Raw genomic sequence first — 20,792 nt, forward strand, 5'->3', positions numbered from 1 at the left:
TTGTAAGCCTATTATTTGTTTAATACATTATATTACTGGTCTTCTTCACCTGCATTGCCCTTCACCTGCCTTGCTTGTCATACTGCATCTGCGTCCTCACCTTACATGACAGCTTGTTTATCTTATTTAGACAAGAATAGGCCTGATGTTGGGCCAATGATTGCAAAACCTGCAGGATATATTTAGCCTACAATAATCTCAAATACATCCTGAAAGCTTCATTCACATTGACCACTAGGGAGCAGTGCAACTGGAGAAAATGGGGGTATTAGACTATAAATTTGGACTTGGACTTTTCTTTATGATTGTATGTTGCAATCATGATATATGGCGTTTTTTTTGTAAGGATTAGGTACTACCCACAAATGTGTGACATAAATGACTGCCAAAGAGTATGGTCATGACTCACAAAATCATTATTAGTGCCTAATTTGGTGGAATAAATCATGTTTGTACATGACATTTGTAGCATTAGTGGTACCCGCTCTATAGGTGTCAGTGAAATTACTTTTGGCTCTTTGGGAAATAAAAAGTGATAACAATTGTTTGTCCAATCTTTAAAAAACTCTCATAAAACTGTTGAAGAGATTTTGTCCAAAACTCACACAAATCGGTATGCTTTATCTTTGGGGTCATGTGATCAAGATGTATAAGATCCCATTCCAAGCAATCTGGGAACCTATCGCCAAATGAAAAGGAAAAACAGCGCCTTCTGCTGTTTTTGAGAGCAGAATCTGTTCTTGAGAGATTACATTCGAAGTGACAATGACCAAAGTTTGCGGGCCCTGGGTAGGCAACCTGGCCTGGTAGAGACCGCTATGGTCTAGCTGGTAGAACTTGATTTGATCTCCTTCTGTCCTCAAGTAACACTGTCCTTTAAAAAGCCAACAATCTCTACAATAGCCTTGTAAAATACGCACACACTCACCTTTGCAACTAAGTGGCCCTTTTGCGATGGAAGTATCTTTAGGTAAGTCTTTATTGATTAGACTCAATTATTATTATCCAAAATAATTAGGATTTTTGTTTTGGTGGTTAAGTGGTTCATGTGTGACCCTATGACACATTAGGAGTCCATTAGTATACATTTAGGGCTAGGTCAATGTGTTTTTGGTAAAATTATTATTGTGCCTGTCTGTGGCAAAAATGAAATATTAATGAAAATGTCCATCACATGTGCGCACGCGCGCGTGCATTTGCGCTGTGTGGCCCCTGACTCCAAATTATTTTACAGTTGTGGCCCCCTGCCTAATCTAGTTGAATACCCCTGGTCTAAGGAGCAGAGACCTGTGCTCCGAGGAGCACACTTTTCTATTTATTTTTAAAATGTACTTCAACTGTGAGGAGTGAGTCTCTCACATCTTGGTAGGCTATATCCTCTTTATTGCGCTCAACAATAGGCCTATAGATTGCTGTATAATCACTACATTTCTGCTGCATAATAATCAAGATGTTTTAATACTGTATATCCCTCTGCTAATTGGGTATAGAATGATTACTAGCTTGCACTCAAGGAAAAGCAAGCTCAGTCCCTGGTGGGAGTGACTAGTGAATTGATACAGTGGATTCTGCTGTGCAATGTTTGTTTGTTTGATTGATTGACTGATTGATTGAATACTTTATTAGAAGTTTGCAGGAAAAAAAGCACATGACAGTACAGTTCAATACAAGATCAGCTAATAGAATTTAAAACCCAGGAACCCCTTGTTGTTTCCATTAGGGGTCCCTTGTACTCAATTCATAGAGACATTAAATGACAGACAGATACACTATTATGCAGAACATCATAAAACAGTTTAAAAATAAGAAAAACTAAAAAATATGTACAAGGGCCAGTTTCGAACTGCAGCCACCTGTAGGTACTATCTGGTACTTGTTATGGTTACACGTATACACATGCGCGCGTGGGTGGGTGGGTGTGTGTGTGTGTGTGTGTGTGTGTAATTGTAAGAGATGCTGTATTTGTTTAGGTCTATTTTTATTTCCAAAACAAAATGCATTCATTTGTTAATGGTGTTTTGTATTTGCAAATCACACGTGTGTTTGGGCAGGAAATGAACTCCATTTTGGGCTAATTATACAGCATTCAATCATTCGTGGGTACAGCATTCATAGTCTAATCTATCTATTCTCTATTCTTGTTGGAAACTTTGCATCTCTGAATTACATCCCTAGATTCTTTAGCTTTTCTTTTTCCAACACCGGCCTCCAGGCATGTCAATATATAGCTGGGTGTTGTAGTTTGTGAACTGTCATTTTTGACTTACGATCTGTCGGACATTAGAGTACCAAAAACCACATTACCCAGTATTCTTAGCGACAGATAACCGTGTAGGAGGAGGCGGTGGTTTAATAAAAGCGAGGTGTTCACTGTTCAGCTGCCAACCTACAATGAGTGTGTGGATTTTGTATTGCCAGACGACAAATAGAGGAAACAATCTGTACAGGTTACAGGGTATTTAACTAAATCAGCTCGGGAAATCAAGGACATTTTTAGACTCAAACGGCCGTGAGTGTCGTTCCACCCGTCGTTTTTTCCTTCGTCGGACTCGTTACCTCTCTCTCCCACACATCACAAGCCCCGGAGGAGGAACCATGCATCGTCTCCAGCACCTGGCATGCCGCTCTCTGGCCGCAGGTGTCCGCGGTGCCCAGCCTCCTCCTCGACGGTCCAGGTCGCTGGACGCGGGTCTGGTGGTCCAGTCCGTGCGTTTCAAAACGCAAGGGCCGGCGGAGCATGAGCATCGCTACGGGTTGAAGCGGTTCAGCACGGCTGAGGCCACCGCCGCGACGAGAGAGCGTGGCAAGACGCGAGAGAAGACTCTCACCATGGACAACATGAACCCGCAGGTGAAGGCGGTGGAGTACGCCGTGCGGGGCCCCATAGTCATCAAGGCTGGGGACATCGAGAGGGACATGCAGCAGGTGAACAGTCGATTCAAAACAAACCTATGAATTGACGCGCGTGTCCTTGCTGTGGTGGTTTTTTGATTAACCACTTACACCCCTCTATTCTTAGTGGAACGGATCTTTGCAACTGTACTTGGTCTGCAGTTGCTTCCGTCTTCTACATCGAATCGCTTCACCAGAAATACTAGCATATTATCTTGGATCATCTATCATAGATGTATTTGATCGAGTCTGACTTTTACTTTCGTATCTATGATAGTCTTGGGCTTCACACCCCCTATAAGTCACTGGACATCCGCGCGGAAAACCCGTACTTCTCCGTACATGTAAAAAAAAAATCATATAGGAAGTGCTCACCCTGTAGCCAAGGATATTAACTCGACATTAGGAACCCGTGTGCACTGTATTAGCCCGTCATTTTCAATAGATACGTGTTTTAATCCCGCCTGTGTCTGATTCTGTCGGAAGTTTCGTGTATTCCTTCAATGGGCGGTAGTGGCGGGGCGCATCAGGTGAAAGCCGGTATTACACTCAATGTAAACAGGAAGTAGAACCGGGGGGAAATGGCGTTCAGGCACAGATGGGATTAAAACACATATCTATTGAAAAATACGGACTAATACAGTGCACAAAGATTCCGAATGGTGAGTTAACACCCGAGGCTACCGGGTAAGCACCTTATATTTTGCATTTGTACATGTTCGGAGAAATACGGATTGTACTGGTGAAAGTCCAGTGGACCCTGGGCGGTAAAGCCCAAGACTATCATATGCAAATATCAAAATCGATCAAATACATTATATGATAGTCTTGATCCAAGGCTAATTATCTACAATCTCATTGTGAGCTTGCAGATCGGTTATTTCTGGCAAATGTTCCCCCAGAATAGCCTAGGAGGCGTTGGGCTTCAAGTGGTTAAGTAGTGACACGTTGAGCTGGATGCTGTGTGGAGGTGTCAGGTGTTGCATCATCCTCTGTTGCATCCTAACCGTCTATGATCCTAACCTGAACTGGTGTCAGTCAGCAGCAGTCCGTCCTTAACTTGACACACTGACCCTGACCCCACCGTCTGGCTTAGTTATGTCTTAATAATCTCACACATCGTTGGAACCAGTTGCTTGGTTCTTTTACAGGAGATCGCGTAGTGCATGACCATGAAGTTATAGCAGGAGACATGGCGGGAGTTAGCCTTGGATCACAAGACGGTCATCGATCATAATGATTTATATGACAGTCTTGTATCAAGGTCAAGGCTAGGCAGGAGGAGGAGTGTGTCACTAAATGTCTTGGCTAGTCGCTCTCTGGCCACCCCACCACTTTCACTGATTCTTTGTATGCTTCGCAAGTCAGATAGAAAATGAAGTTGAAAATCTAAAATGTCTGAATACCATATTGGACCATATTGGTGTTTTTGCATATTGAGCCCATTGACAAAAAAAATACTTAGATTCATTGTTCAAACCATTTATACATTTTGAATAATGACCAGATTTCCATATTTTCTTTTTTATTTAAATGTTCAGGTGATAAAACCACCGTAAAATGATCTGTCTATTATGTCCCTGGGCAAACATGCTCAGATACAAACACCCGGTATGGTTGTTTAAGGCTAAGCCATTCTGAGTAGGACTGTCAGCTAAAATCTGAATGTAAATAATTGTTTGTCTCTTCAGGGTGTGAAACATCCCTTCTCTGAAGTCATCAAGGCCAACATCGGAGATGCTCATGCCATGGGCCAGCAGCCAATCACCTTCCTCCGTCAGGTGAGGATAGACGGAATTCATTATTTAAAACATCAGACATGTCTATGGTGAGAAGCTTGAGGCTCAGCAAAAGGTGTAAGTATATTCTGTCCCCGCGTAAGCATTAATGAAATGATCAAACCTGACTCCTGTTTAGTCTATCTTCTTTCCCCCCATTAATTACAACTTCATGGACAGGGATTGGTGGGCAATATGGCTAATATATAGTGTATAGAGATCTTTTTAGGCTGTGTTACGATAAATGTTATAGTACATCTCTCTGCAACAGCTTGACTCACTGATTATTTAAAAATGAGAGGCATGAATGTCAGGTCAAACAACAACAACAACTTGGAACAGCATGCACAGGATGACATTTATTTAAATGTATTCCCACTAAACTCTAAAACATTACCCTACAAAATAATAAAGAACTTGACACTGTCAGGTTGGACAGAACAGACGATATAGTCCAGAGGTTAGTACCTTACCAACCTCTGGTAGGCTGCAGTATAAATGAGGGTTCATTTATCCAGTACCTTGCAGCTTGTTTTGAGTTGTGCTACTGTACAAGAAGTAGTTTGTGCTGTGGTTCCTTTCCTTTTTTGGTCTACATTGGCTGCCATGGAGCTTTACAGTAGAGGGGGCGTTGAACTTGTTCATGAGCTTGTCCCCCACACTTTTCCTGTCACACCTGTTGTGATGTACTATCGCACTTTGTGACATAATTATTTTTAACATGGCCTAAAGCATGATATAAGCTCAGAAAAAACAAAGTACAGTGCACCGAAGTTCTCAGGCTATGTGCTCGCACAAATTAACGTCAATCTTTATTCATAACACAGCACACATTAAAACATTTTGTGGACAGCACATGGTGCAAAATTTATATGGCAGAAATTCATAGCATAACATTAAGCAGTCAGTTAAGGCCGATGCATACTAGACTTGGAGTACCGAAATAAAATCGGTTCGGGGCGGATCTATTTCGGCTCAATAAAGTCATTTCATACTGATGTGGCTCGCGCTTACGGCTCGCGCCGTTGGTGGCGAGTGGAGACCCTATGGTGGAGAGTGTAGACCAGTGACAGTGTTGATGGCAAATCTGCTTATTGTAACAGAAGTTGGCCGTGTTTTTATGTAAAGTCGTTTGTAAATATTGGGGGTCCTTGACAAGGAAAATGTTTGAGAACCACTGCTCTAAAAACATTAGACAATAAAGTTTGACTGACCTGCCCTGGTCGCTTATTTTGGGCTTGTTTTCATAGACCAGTTTGCTTGTTTCTCTCACAGTGTAGGCTGCTGCACTGCAGCCAGCAGGACTGTTGGAAGTGGAACAGTGGAACTCCTTTGTGATTTTACATTAGAGTAGGCCTATTGCGCAGTGGATATATTTTCAACACAGATGCTTCAATGCGACAAGTGGGTTAATTAACAAGCCTTATTGAAAACGGCAGTGTTTATGCTTTTGTCCTCTATAAGTCTGTGTCATGTGTCTATTCATTTGAAGGTTTTCTCTAGCCCAAGAACTCAGATGATTCAGATGTGTCAGATCAGATGTGTCCCAGCAGCAGGCATTTGTGTTGGAAATAGTGACGTGAATAATGAGAGGGGGCGGGCTGTGCGCGCTGGCAGGGGACAGACAGGCGAGGGGGAGAAATGGAGAAAGAAACGCTTTGCTGGACTCTCGCAGCTTTTTTCTAAACAAACTATTCATTTTAGTCGATGAATATGTCACAATGAATGTGTTCAAATTGATTAATATTACATATACAGCCTCTTTGGGAACAGGACACCCTTGGGAGACCAGAGCGCAAAAAGAGAAAAGTGGTGTTTATCATTTCAATAAATAAGCATAAACAAACCGCTCCAACTGAACAATGTTGTAATTAAGAGATTTGATTGGTTACATATGTTTTATATACACAGATTGACAAATAGTGGTATTTTCCTCTGTCCCCAGACAGAGGAAAGCGTAGTAGTAGTAGAGAAGAGAAGGCTTGTTATTTGGAGCTTATTTATAAACTTTCGTCCAAGCGGTGTATAGGCAGCAGCATTGCTGGAAGTGGAACAGATGGGTAAATTAATACCTGGATATTGCGACCGCTGTGTGGAATTTGTGACGGAGGTATATGGAGGTTTTCCCTTTCTAGCGATAGGACACCTTTTTCAGTAGAGAATAGAATAGAATAGTCCCCACTCCTTTGGGGTGTTATTTTTGTCACATTATGTGTATATATGTATATATATGCACATAGCGTGAAATTCGTCCTCTGCTTTTAACCCATCCTATAACAACTAGGAGCAGTGGGCAGCCTTCTCCCTCCATTGGCGCCCGGGGAGCAATTAGGGGTGAAGAGTCTTGCTCAAGGAAACACACATCGACACATTAGGTTGTGTTTATGAATTGTCACTAGACAGAGATTTCAGAGGTGTTTGTTCCTCCTGGAAGTTGGCTTGTGTCTCTTCCAAACTACCGCAGTTTTCCCTGGCTTCACAGTGCCGACAGAATGAACTTGAAGCTGGGCTGAATGAATGAGGAAGCAGTATGTGGATGCCAAACTGAGCTCAGAATGTCACAACATATCGGCACAACCAAACAGCCGAAATTAGGACGGGTACCGCCCACCCAAACCTCTGAATAACGTCATATTGTAGTCTGAACCAAGCCGGAACGCACTTATTTCGGCTCTATAAGGGTAGTTTGTATTGGCCTTTTAGAATAATATTTTGGCCTGCTTTTGTTTGGCTTATACAAGAAGGAAGGCCACATTATAATTTTCTCTGCTGTTGGGCTGTACGTTTATTGAAAATGATCTCCTGTTTGTTTGTCCATCTAGGTGGTGGCTCTCTGCTCCTACCCAGAGCTGCTGCACAGCCCAGCTTTCCCTGAAGACGCCAAGGAGCGTGCTCGACGTATCCTGCAGGGTTGCGGAGGACAGAGCCTCGGTGTGTGTTTGAGGGTGTTCAAGGATAGAATGTGTTTGTTTGTACGCGCGTGCGTGCGCGTGCGTGTGTGTGTGTGTTTGAGTGAGAGACGAGAACTTGACGTGCGTAGACACAGCTCCTTTGCGTTTTTGTGTGCAGTTTCTTTAGTTGGTTCACTGTAACATTGTGCTGGCCTGAAATAAAGAAACATTCCTGTACATCTACATACACACACTGTGTGTGTGTTTGAGAGCATCTGGCCGGAACGCAGCCAACTGGGTCATGTGTAGGTTTGGGTGGGTAGAACAGAATGCTGACAGTGTGGGATACAATGCAGCCTCTCTGAAGCCCAGTGTGACCTTTTGGACAAATAACAGGATGTCAGGGTTAAAATAGCTGAAAAACGCAGCATTTCTAGTCACATGTTTGTATCCAGTCGTGTAAAAAAAGATGGCCTGTGCATTTCCATACACATGGAATGTGTAGTATGTTAATTAGTGCGGTGGTTGTAGTTTGCGTACCTGTTCTTCTATTGAGAAATGTATATCCCATTGGTTGGGTAGGACCACTAGTGATTGACTGGAGGTTTTGCATTAAAGTGCAAACACAATGTGTCCTCTGCTCAAATGAGCTGTTCCTACAGTATCTCAGCAGTAGAGATTTCCGGGTAGAATATTAATGTTATGAATTGCAGCTGTAAGGCAGTATGGTAATGTAAACACCTCAATTCTGGATTTTAATCAGAGTAAGTTACTATTGGTAATAATGAAACATTGTACATTATTTGTTTGTGTCCCCCTTAGGTTCATACAGTGCCAGTCAGGGGGTGGAGTGTATTCGTCGTGACATGACATCGCTGCCTACATTGAGCAGAGGGACCAGGGCGTTCCAGCGGACTGGGACAACATCTACCTCACAACAGGAGCCAGTGACGGCATCGTGGTAAATGCTCCGCATTTCTATAGCACCCATTCATTCACACACAGATTTACAGGGCGGTCAGAGAGACAGCGGATTGCCATGACGCTCAGCACATTCATATTCCCCCGGAGGATGAAACCTCTATTTGAGTGACCCCCATGACCTTTAGTCTAGTTAGTACCACCCTCAGACCAAAATGTCAACTTTACCCACAAGATAGTAGGAAAACAAGGTCAGATTGGAAGACCAGTTCCAGGAGCATGTGGCAGGTGTTACAGACAATAATGAACTGTAGAGAGAGAACCAGATGCGCAGAGAACACGTCTGCCTCTCTCCGATGAGCTGAATACCCTTTTCAACCGGTGAGAGACCAACTCCACCTACACCAACCAGTCAAGGGTCTGCACCACCTGAGGATGCCAGCCCACTAAACATCGTGGAGGCTGACGTGCGCAGAGCCCTCAAACGTGTGATCATCAATAAGTCTGTGGGCCCTGACAGGATCCCAGGTTCGCATATGCATTGAGAACGCGGGTTCTCAATGCATATGCGAACCAGCTGCCTGGGTTTATGCGCCTATTTGCACAAAGGTCTACGTTCTATACATACTGTTCTATTGCTGCACCAATATGTATACATCTGCTGCTATTTATAACCTCATGTACCTGTTACTATATACTGTATGCTGCAACCACTGCAGTGTTTTTTTTTTATCCGTTTTTTTTTGTATCACAACTTTTAACACCACCTTGTGTCGCATCCATTTCTCTCCTGCTTCTTCCTCCTCCCTCTATCCTCTTCTCCCTGTCACCTTTCTTTATATCATCTATCTCCCTACTCCTCTCTCTGGGTGTATCTCTCCATCAATTGTTTTACTTCTGTCCGTCCATCTCTTCTTTCCATCTCTATTCTCTCTCCCTTTCCCTCCTCCGCCATTTTATGGCGTTGCAGAGCATTCTGAGGCTGTTGGTGTCGGGTCAGGGTCGTTGCAGGACCGGTGTGCTGATCCCCATCCCTCAGTACCCGCTGTACTCTGCAGCTATAGCAGAAATGGAGGCGGTGCAGGTCAACTACTACCTGGACGAGTCCAACTGCTGGGCGTTGGACGTAGCAGAGCTCCACAGAGCGTACCAGGCCTCCAAGGAGCACTGCCAGCCCCGTGTCCTCTGTATCATCAACCCCGGAAACCCTACCGGTGGGCTCAATGTCACTGTCTGTCTGTCTTAACCCATTAAGACCTGAGGCCGATTCTTACTACTGTCTTTCTCTAACAGTTTTCTGAAAAACTTATGTTTCTATGTCAGTGGTTCTCAAACCTTTTTATGTCAAGGACCCCCAATATGATATGTATTTGGCCGCCGACCCCCATCTCAAAATAATTTGTTCTAGGGACCCCCAGAAGCAAATATTTGAGTCAAAAATGTTCGCTTTAAAAGAATATAAATATATTAATCGATCGATTTTTCTAAAATGGCAGATCTACAAGCTCATAGCACGGCACTCGCCGTGCTATGAGCTTGTAGATCTGACATTTTTTAATAGCCAAAGCGTAAAATAGTGCTTTTTAGCTCAAATCAAAAAGTGACACAGATGCGTTCCAGGTCTTAATGGGTTAAGCACGATTTATACTTTGTCATACGGCGGAGTCACGTGCCGAAAATAGATGACCTACAAGCTCACAAGGTGTCGCGTGCTTGCTATTTCTGGCACATGACTGCGTCGTATCAAGACAAGTAACATTTCAACCCGGCATGAACTGCTTCTTAATTTATATACTACATCGTATGATGACATTGCTTGCCAGCGAGCAAATCTGCTCAGATGTGATGCTTTGTGAGCTTGTAGATCTGCTCTTGTCGGCAAGCAACGCCTAAGCGAGTATAAACCAGGCGTACTTTAGGCTTAGATGGCTAAAATATAAACAACAAGTTTTAATAATAATGTATTGTTCCTGTAGCATGTGACTAGGAATGTGATTAGACCTGGTACCAAATTGTCCACATTCCTGGAAAAGGTTTAGCTCAGGAATTCCTCCTATTGACGCCTGTGTACATGTTACAGCTCTCTGAGAAGCACACATTCCACAAGTTTGTTTTCATGTGGTACTTGAGCCTTAAGCCGTGGAAGAAGTGTTTTTTTTTACCAAACTGGACAACAAGTTACCACCAATTATGCTTAAATATACAGTATGTCAGCAAGGCATGCCATTAAATCACAGGACTGGTGTGTTTTCACTAGCTTATGGGTGAGTGCTGTATTCCCTTCAGCAGGTAAAAATGTTCAAATCTAATGCAGGTAGTCTTAGCAGGCAAATCTTCCTTGAATAGGAACACCTAACTGGATCAATAAGCAGAATCGATAATGGAACTGGAATCAATTAAATCCTTTGAATGCATGTGACTTACTCCTCTGCTCCACTAGGAGCATAGCATTGTTCACCATCAGCAATGCATCAATTTGACCTTGCTTGTGCTATATACAGTATATATATACATGACATCTGATCCTGTTATTTCTGATTGGAACTCAGTATGCGGTTACACTGAGATCTTGGCGTATGTATGTTTATTCCATCAGCAGTGATTATGTAACCAGTCCATTGATGGTGATGAGTGATGGAATGTTTTATGATGTTGCATGATAAAACAGCTGTCTCTGTCATAGGGAGTGTCAAAGTGTGAATGTGGCATACCGTGATTGAGACCGTTATTTGGCACACATACTCATCATTGAGGGGAGTGTAAAAATGACACCAAAATAATTTGGATAAAAAATGACTTGATCACAGATCTCCAAATAGTTGGATATTATTCACCTAAATCAATTTCAGTACGTTTTCACCACGTAACCTCTGTAGGACTTGATTTACATTTCAATGAAAAGTGCAGCACGAAACAAAGCATGGCACTGGCTTCAACTTGATTTTCTAGCTAATACAGAGGCACGAAAGCTAAAGACTGAAGCACTGGCAGCAGGTTACAGTATGCGCACAGCAGCGGGACGGCACCACATTGCACTCTGCTGCTTGATTGTCTGTGCCTGGTATTCAATATCAACATGGATATAAGTATAATAAGCATTCTTAAGGTGGGGATAGATTCTCTATTTGGACAATTTATCGATACAGTATAATGTAGCCTATATGTGGTACTGTCTGTCTGATATTGTAAATAAAAAAAGATAATCAAAAATAATCAGGTGGGCCAGATGTTATTGCTGCAGGGCCCACTGTCCATATTCTGGCCCAAAGATTTGGTGAAAATAGCCTATCTACAAACTCACAATATGTTGCATTGCGATGCGTTTGTGAATTTGTAGTGAGCTTTTTGGTGAAGATAGTGTAAGGGAGAAAAGGAAGGAGGACTAGTGTAGACCAAAGTGGTTTAAGGCCTGTTGGGTGTTCAAAGAAAGTACGTCTGTCCTACCTGCTGCGATCTCTAGCCACCTCTCGAATGACTGCTCTTCAAGGTCTCAAATGTCCTGCTTGCACACGTCTTGCACACGTCGCATGGAAGATAACCCTAACCCTACTTGGCGTGTAGTCATGCAACTGTAGCACATTCTGATTGCTGGTGAATGCGGTCACTTAGCAAATGGGTATTTTAGACATCATAAATTCTAATATTTGTAGATGTATAAGAGTGTTAACACATCATTTAGAATCTGGATTCAGAAACACTTATTTGCAAAGTATTAGGTTCACAAGGAAATAGTGTTGCATCCTTAATAACCTGTCATCTGTCTTTGTGTCTCATTCCCAAACTCTCTTCTTTCACTCTCAACTTTCCATCCTCTAGGTCAGGTGCAGAGTAAGAAATGCATGGAGGAGGTCATCCACTTTGCCTACGAGGAGAACCTCTTTGTCATGTCTGATGAGGTAATGTCACTGCCAGCAAAAAGTCGGTTTCGAACACTTTGCTTATTAACGAGAAAGACGAGTCCACCTTCAAAAAATCTGTGTCAATGAGAGCTATCAAGTTAGACTCTGTCAGGAATAAATTTATGCATGATTCATCAGTACATGCATGACTACGACTGATCTCATTCAGGGAGATTCTGCCTTTAAACGTAATCATATAGATAGATAGATAGATTTATATTTTTTTAAGAGCAGGAACTATTTACTTTATACTACTTCATTTTGAGTCTTGAGCTGAAATTATTTCTTGGGGCCTCATCTTTCTGATCACCCAGACACCCCTATTTATCCACATTCTTTCCAGGATGCATTTAACCTAAGTACCTGCTAATCCCTATGGAAAGTTTCCACCTTGGTATATTCCCACGATGTTGCAACCCTCATCGCCACACACACAGAGTTGGGCCTGTACAGAATCTCTTTTTGTTTTTGGTGATATCTTGGTCATTGTCGTGTTAAATCCAATGCCAATGGACAGAATTCTCACCTGTGATCACAGGAAAATGTTCAGCACTTTTAATTGGTCTTTGCACTTCTTAATACATTGATTGTAGTGTAGGTGATCTACAGCAGGAAGAAAAGCTTGTTCTGGGGTAGCATTTAGCTGAAATGAAATAGGTAAAGCATAAATGCAAATGTAGCGCAATTACAGTTTTAGCTGACATTTGCTTTATGTTGACTGTCGCAGTTACTTTTATCTAAACTGGTCTGGTGTGTGTGTGTGTGTGTGTGTGTTCAGGTGTACCAGGACAATGTGTATTCTCCAGACTGCCAGTTCCACTCCTTCAAGAAGGTTCTGTATGAGATGGGCCCTGAGTACTTCAACTCTGTCGAGCTGGCCTCGTTCCACTCTACCTCCAAAGGCTACACAGGAGAGTGAGTACACACACACACACACACACACACACACACACACACACACACACACACACACACACACACACACACACACACACACGCACAAACATTTGTGACAAACATTTGTAACTTTTCCTGCGGCATGACATATATATATTTTTAATGTTTGTTTATAAAATGAGACAGGCTGTCGATATTTTGAATTTGTCCAAATTAAAAATGCTGTGTCAAGACAGTGCAGTGCATGGCTAAACAGACCTCTATATTTAGAGAGAAGTAGCTGTCGAAAGTATTATTGTTGGTCAAGTTATAATGATACATTAACATTTGCAAAGAGTAAATAAAACAAAATATCGACCATTACAATTTAGTTTTGCTGTGACAGGAATGTGACAGGAACAAAACGGTAAAGAATTTGCTCTGATAGATTGCCTACAGTAAGTGGTACAGCGCATCCTTTTTGGTGCTTAACGAGCACGTGACTAATGGAAAAAGCACAAATCGAATTTAAATCTAGATTTAAGTCATGAAAAGAGATGTTCTTCTTTTGTTGCTCTGTACTATTAGCTGACTATCAGCGTTGATTGAGAATGGTACATTGGTACAGTTTTGCCGGCTCAATCTCCCTGTCTGGTGCACCTCAGGAATACAAACCTGGGTGGACCGACTGGGTTAACGGGTAGCTTGGAAGACATGATTACAATCTAGAAAGAAAGCTAAACATAAATATTCATAGGTTTACGTTTAAATGAATCAATGAATACACTGTGAGTCATATGACGATCACAACAGAAACCAGGTGGACATGGGACTATTGAGCAACTCAGGCAGCAGAAAATGTTTGTCTAGTGGCTCTTAATTCAGTGTGTCCATCTCAACCCTCCATTTTCCAGGTGTGGATTCCGTGGAGGCTACATGGAGGTGTTGAACCTGGACAGCGAGGTGAAGGCTCAGTTGGTAAAGTTGCTGTCGGTGCGTCTGTGCCCCCCCGTCACTGGACAGGCTGCAATGGATGTCGTCGTCAACCCCCCGAAACCCCATGAGCCCTCCTACGCACAGTTCATTAAGGTCTATGTGTGTGTGTTTGAGAGAGAGAGAGAGAGAGAGAGAGAGAGAGATGCTCTGAATTCTGGTGAAGCCAACTCCTTGCAGTTTCTTCATTTCATTCAAAATCTTTTTGATTGACCATCTAGGTTTGCATGTGCAAGCAATTTATCTGGGTTAGTTGCTCTAGCTAGTACTCACAATACGACAAAACTAGGAGAGAAAGATAAAGGAGAAAAATATATAACTCTAGTATAAGTATAGAAACAGAAGGGGTAAAACTAAATGGGTAAACAGTGTTTTTTATTTTCATGACCCCTTTGACTTAGTTAAGCGCAAATGAATTTAATCAATAACATTTGATTACTCTGATTCAAGGGCTGCCAGTATGATTATTCTTCATAATACATCAATCATGCATGCAGAATAAAAGAAAAACGAGGATTAAACTGATTACATGCAAATCGAGTCAAAACAAATCCGTCAAATTAACAATACTTGGAGCTATACGCTGTTGAATGTGAGGTCCGATCTGTACAGCAATATCTTGAGTATTATACTATTATTTAAGACTTGAATTAACACTCTGTTATTTGACTGTGTTCTCCAGGAGAAGAGTGTGGTGCTGGGCAGCCTGGCTGAGAGGGCCAAGATGACAGAGCAGACCCTCAACACAGTGCCTGGGATCAAATGCAACCCTGTGCAGGGAGCTATGTACGCATTCCCACAGATCTTCATTCCTCCACGAGCTGTCCAGGAGGCAAAGGTACGTTTCACTCGTGTACAAGTGAACAATGGCAGTTGCTTTCGTACCAATGTCTTTGTCAGGCTCTTTTTAGGTTGGGCCATAAAGAGACACTTATTACACTGTTGATTTCATTGTTGATACTGTGCCATAGTCCGTTGAAAAAAATAATATTCACAATACAACCCATATTGACAGAAAATTCCCCTTTCTGTCGGTTTCAGCCTATAATTCTATTATTCCCATGATGCATCTTGTGGGCATGCATTAACAAATATATGTTGAATTGTGATAGCGTCCCTTTAATAGATTTAGGGTTACGGCTTAGGTTTAAGATTAGGGAAAGAGTAAAAGTATGGGATATAGTGAGGTTTAAAGGTGATATGAATGAAGTAGCAAAAATAGCCACATAGCTCATGTCGCATCACAACATAGATCTGCCATTTAAAAACAATGTAAGGCCAATTTTCAACTTTTGTTCTCTTTTTTTGTTGGCCTAAATGCCCAAAACAGAGATGCCCGGTTTAAAATGGTTAACAGCATGGATGACCATCTGGAAATAACAATGAAAATATTACATGTCTTTTAATTTCATCCAGCTGTTTTAATACAGATGAATGGAAACGATTAGGAAACGATTATGCAAAATAAATGCGATTAGCTAGAATAATTGCAATCAGGCAATATAATAATTGTGATAGAGCTTCTTTGAGGTGTGTCACATGTGCTTTGAGCAGCAGAGGTGTTGTGATGTGGAGAGGGTAGGTGGAGTGCACCATCTAGTGGCTGAATGTTATATAAATGTATATCACCTTTATTAAGAAGTGGTCGAGGGAACAAGAAGGGCATGAAGTACAGCACGACAAACCTCCGTTGTTTTTATTTGGTGAAGCACTTAGGAAGCCTTGTTTTGAAAAGTGATAATGAATTCCTTTTATTTTGTTCTGTACATCTCTAGTCCCTAGGTGTGGCTCCAGACATGTTGTACTGCCTGAGGCTGCTGGAGGAGACTGGTATATGCGTAGTTCCTGGGAGTGGCTTTGGCCAGAGAGAGGGGACCTACCACTTTAGGTTAGACTACTCACTCTTTGATAATGCCGTCCCTCATTAGTACAGTGATTCTCATCTCCAGACCTGACCAATCGGACCGAGCCTGTTCTGGCGAACCGCTCATCCACTTGACACAGCACTTCCTTGGGTCCCCAGCAATACACCACTAAGTGTGAAGTCTATCGGGTGGGCGGTTTGCAAGATACTCTGGTGTGTTGTTTGAAGTGTGCCGGTTCTGGACACTTCAAACAACACACCTTCACATTGGACACTCCTTGGGTCCTCATCATTGCACCTGCCTAGTGTGAAGTCGATTGGATGACTGACCTTGGTCTTTGCGACTGACCACCAATCCATTCAAAGAATAGTAATCTCTATTGACGTGAATGGGGTTAGAGCACAATTTTATGATCAAGTGCCCAATGAACATGCTCTTGTTAATATTGGAATGAATTATACCTGTGAAATTAAGCTTTCTGCATTAGCTGTAAAGTGTCAGCTAAATGGCTATGATATAATATCAATGTACAGTATATTCAGTGTATTGGGTAAATGACAGTAGCAACCATCATTTCAGCACACTGGCTTACGGTGTCCCTGTTTGCCAATCTGTTGGCTGAAAATACCATATCTACAAGCTCACAACGTGTCACGTTGTAACGCATTGTGAGCACCCTGTATAGTATGTAGATCGGCACGTTAAACCCAGAATGGGGACGCTTGGGTTCATGTGGTTAAATGGAAGATGATGCAGCTGAGATTCAAACCCATCTGGCTCCAACAAGCTTAAAGCTGAGGATCCTGTTCTTTGAGCCTGCCTACTTCCTTTTATCCCCTAGCAAGTTCAAATTGTCCCAGATTGATAGCGGTCACCATTCATCTTTGGTGAACACATCCAGATGTCACGCTGTGATTTTCTGTCTTGTCACTTGCTGTCAGGGATCTCGTAAATTCTTCATTCTCTCCCCATCTTGTACTCGTTTTGTCACTTATACTGTGTAGGAGAGGGATTTTATTCATCTTTTTTTTAAAAACCAGTTTTTCAATGTGTGTAAAGTTTGTTTAGTCTCTGGCATGTCATGTGAGTGATGCCATGGATGGATTTTTTGTTATGAGACCCAAAGTGATAATAGTTGAATCATTCATTTTTAAATATATTTATTATTTAACTGAACCAACTAGCCAGTCAAAATATTGTGTGTGTATAGAGCTACTTTGTCATTTCATTTCCCTTTTGTCCAGCTTTCAGCCAAAAATAGCAGTTCATTAATCAATCTCACATTCCTTTTGACTGAAAATAAAAATCTTATACAGTGTTCTTCTGTTATCTTGGAAAATAATGTGAAGAGGTAGTAATGACTTGAGATTCAGCCATAGAATTCCAAATGTCAACTGGTGTGTCTCTTCCTACTTCCAGGATGACCATTCTGCCGAGCATAGAGAAGCTCCAAGTGCTGCTGGAGAACGTGCGACGGTTCCACACCGGTTTCCTTGAGGAGTACTCGGAGCAGGAGGAACCTCAGAGATGAGCTGTACAGCCAAGTGGAACAAAGCCACTTCAGAAATGAGTCTGTAAACAAAATGCTTTATTTTAAGACTTGTATGAACCGGCAGCAATGAATGCTGATAAGGCTTGTTTTGTGTTCCCAAAGTGAAAACGACTGCTTGAGGTTTTGACTTGATTTACAGCAACACGGTGCCTTCCTATCACATTCAATTAAAGGGACAAATTATTTAGTTGTGGGCTGAAATATTTAAGTCCCAAGGGATATGACTTAAAGCTACTGTACATTCAGAAGATCACAACTACACATATGGACTTCTTACTGTAAATATAGCATGTGTGGTCAGTCAATTTGTTCCTTTCAGTGGGCACCTGTATGCCAGCTTTGTTTTTCTTTACATACAGATATCTACTTCTACTGGTTACAAGCACTAGGTACAATCTTGGAATTATCTGTCCTCTCCTTTTGGAATTATCTGGTCAATGTAAAATACCTGCCGTCTATAGCCTTCTGTCCATTTTAACGGGTATGGTCATTGACCTGTGTTGACGACAGCATGTTGAACAACCATAGTGTTCGACTAAACATATTTTCAAAGGAAAATATGTCTGCCTGAAACATGTCAACTCTTTATTTAGGTGAAACTATTTGTTGTCATATGACACTGTAGTTCAAGGAAGTATCAATTAGCCTTAATTGACTGTTTAACGTTGTCAGTGGGTTTGCCTGGTGAAGAGAGGGCTTTCTCATTAGTTAGTAGTCGTATTTCCACATGTGTAACAGTAATTTTACTGCATTGCCCCCCCCCCCCCCTTAAATGATGATAGAGGGATGACAGCAGGGTATGTTAAATACCTCCCTTCCATCAGCCAGTTCTCTAATTGGTCTCATCTTTGTGAACTAAGCCCTTTAGGCAGTTCACATTTCAAAGAGAATGGATTGAGAAGAATTAATTAGTTGTTTATTTCTATATAGTTGATGACATTGAAGATCTTTGTTTTCTGGGTGTATGACACAGGACACTTCTTGTTGAAATATAGTTTACTTTTTGCTTGTTTACATGCAGACAGTGGTTTACTGAGGGCATCCTCCCTGTATAAGGAGGGCTGGGATTATATTAAAGGCATAGGTCACCCCCAAAATGACTTTTTTTCTATCGATTAGTGACCCCATGGAGACTTGAATTCATGGATATTTTTTGTTTTTGTCGCATTCTTAAGCCAATCATTTTATGACAGGCAGCGGTTCCGGTAGGAGACACAAAGTGTCTAGTTGATGTCTCCTACCGGTCCACTCGTCATCAAATTGTTGGCTTATGAATGCGACAAAAACTAAATAATATCCATTAATTCAAGTCTCCATAGGGTGACTAATCGATAGAAAAAAAGCATTTTTTGGGTGAACTATCCCTTTAATAATACTGGAATGTGGAGCCAGTTAATCAGATATTTGTACAGTGATATCAAACTGTATAGAAATTAGACTTGATCTCGTTAAATAGTATGTTGCGGTTTTGAGAGACGTTGATTCAAAGTGCAGGGTAACAACTCCTAATTTTACAATCCTTGAATCTGTGTTTCTTGTCTGGCTTGGGCTGTATTTCCAAGTTACAATAACTGCCGGCACACACCAGACTTTTTTTGCACACACGCACACACGACGCACACACGCGCATATACGCACACGCGCACTTTTAGATCCAGTCCTATTTTAAAAGTCTGCGTATGTGCGACTCGCGTATCCGCGCGCCTGGTGTAGCCGCTATAATTGATAATCACTTGGATCTAAACAAACGCGCTGTACGCACCACGCATACGCTCGCTTTGAAAAGTCTGGTGTAGATCGGCCGTAAAGCAAAGATTTAGGTTATTGGAAATAAGTATAAATCAGTCCTGCTTTGTATCCTCATTTCAGATCTCTTATTACGACAGGGTGTGTTGTTCATGAAACTGATTTTATTTCCCCTCATCATTAAGACGCAAACATTTGTTGTTGTTTTTTGTATTTTTTTTTTGGTTGGGGGGGTATAACACTGATTATTGAATTAATTATTGGATGTACTCGTATGATATTCTTCAAAGTGACTGGTTCTCTTTTTGTTTTTTTAATGGAATGCCTTACCCGTTTTCTTTTTGGTAACGCTCAAATGCATGCTTTTATTTAGAAAATCTTAAATTATGTAATTGATTGAGGTAAGACTTAATATTTTCTTCTTACCTAGAACATTTTATCATGTTCAGAGCACCCTGGCGAACAAGTACTGTAATTGGTCTACAACTGGAACATATGGATGGATTACTTAATGCTAATGACACACATTGGCCTTTTATCCACATACATTTCCTTAAAACACATTTTATTTTGTATATTGTAAGTGGAGAGGAGTGCTGCTTGGATACATGGAGAAACAGTTGGTGCATAAAATGGCTGGGAGATGCTCTTTGGTTTTCATTTTATTTATTTATTTTCTTCAGAAATAAGACTGTTACAACTTTTGGATAGATTTGACCTTTTTTCCCCTCTTGTTTTTGTACAGTAAAGTTCTAATAACTCGAGACATGTATGTAGTTGTGAAGTGATTTCAGATTTGGGGAAAACCCCAAAAAGTTTTCTTTTGATCTTTTACAGTCTTTTAACACTGGATTAAAATGTAATTAAAGCATTTCTTAGTGAAACATGATTTAATGTAACCCTTGTGGCATTTAGCTGAGCACCTACATGAAGATGTAGTTCATTGGGAGCGGCTGAGGCAGACAGAGTGATTGCAAATGGAAACGATAGATGATATGCAACGCAGGTCATTATGTGTTACGGGAGCTATGGTCCTCCACGCTGGTAGGTTGGGGTTGGGCCTGGGGCTGTTGCTTCTGCTGTCAGAGCAACGAAAGGCAGATGAGGCAATATCCCACAGCTTGGGAGTGCTAATCATTTACTTTGACTTTTAATCTGCGCTAACTCCCAGGCACAATACAAGGTAATATACAGTAATACAGACACATCTTTTTTTTTTTTTATAATTTTTATCCCGCGATTTTGTAACCCTTTTTTTTTCACCCGGTGCCAATTTGCTAAGTGATCCTGGGCACTACACTCCCCCCACCAGCCTAGGGAGGCCAGGGCCGAGCTCATGCCTCCTTCAATGCATGAGAGCCAACTGACCTTCTTGTCAC

At 41.7% G+C, this 20,792-nt stretch overlaps 1 pseudogene across 1 annotated transcript; it reads left to right on the forward strand.

Moving 5' to 3' along the window:
• Positions 1-2,353: 2,353 nt before the first annotated feature.
• Positions 2,354-20,177, forward strand: LOC311045501 (alanine aminotransferase 2-like; annotated as a pseudogene). Its single transcript, XR_014602872.1, has 11 exons — positions 2,354-2,925; positions 4,584-4,673; positions 7,493-7,601; positions 8,384-8,522; positions 9,453-9,696; positions 12,299-12,378; positions 13,160-13,296; positions 14,172-14,346; positions 14,933-15,088; positions 16,026-16,138; positions 17,535-20,177. The product of XR_014602872.1 is annotated as an alanine aminotransferase 2-like (transcript).
• Positions 20,178-20,792: the final 615 nt, after the last annotated feature.

This window comes from Gymnoscopelus microlampas (assembly GCF_963454915.1).
Source record: "Gymnoscopelus microlampas genome assembly, chromosome: 1".
In the NCBI taxonomy this organism is placed as follows: domain Eukaryota; kingdom Metazoa; phylum Chordata; class Actinopteri; order Myctophiformes; family Myctophidae; genus Gymnoscopelus; species Gymnoscopelus microlampas.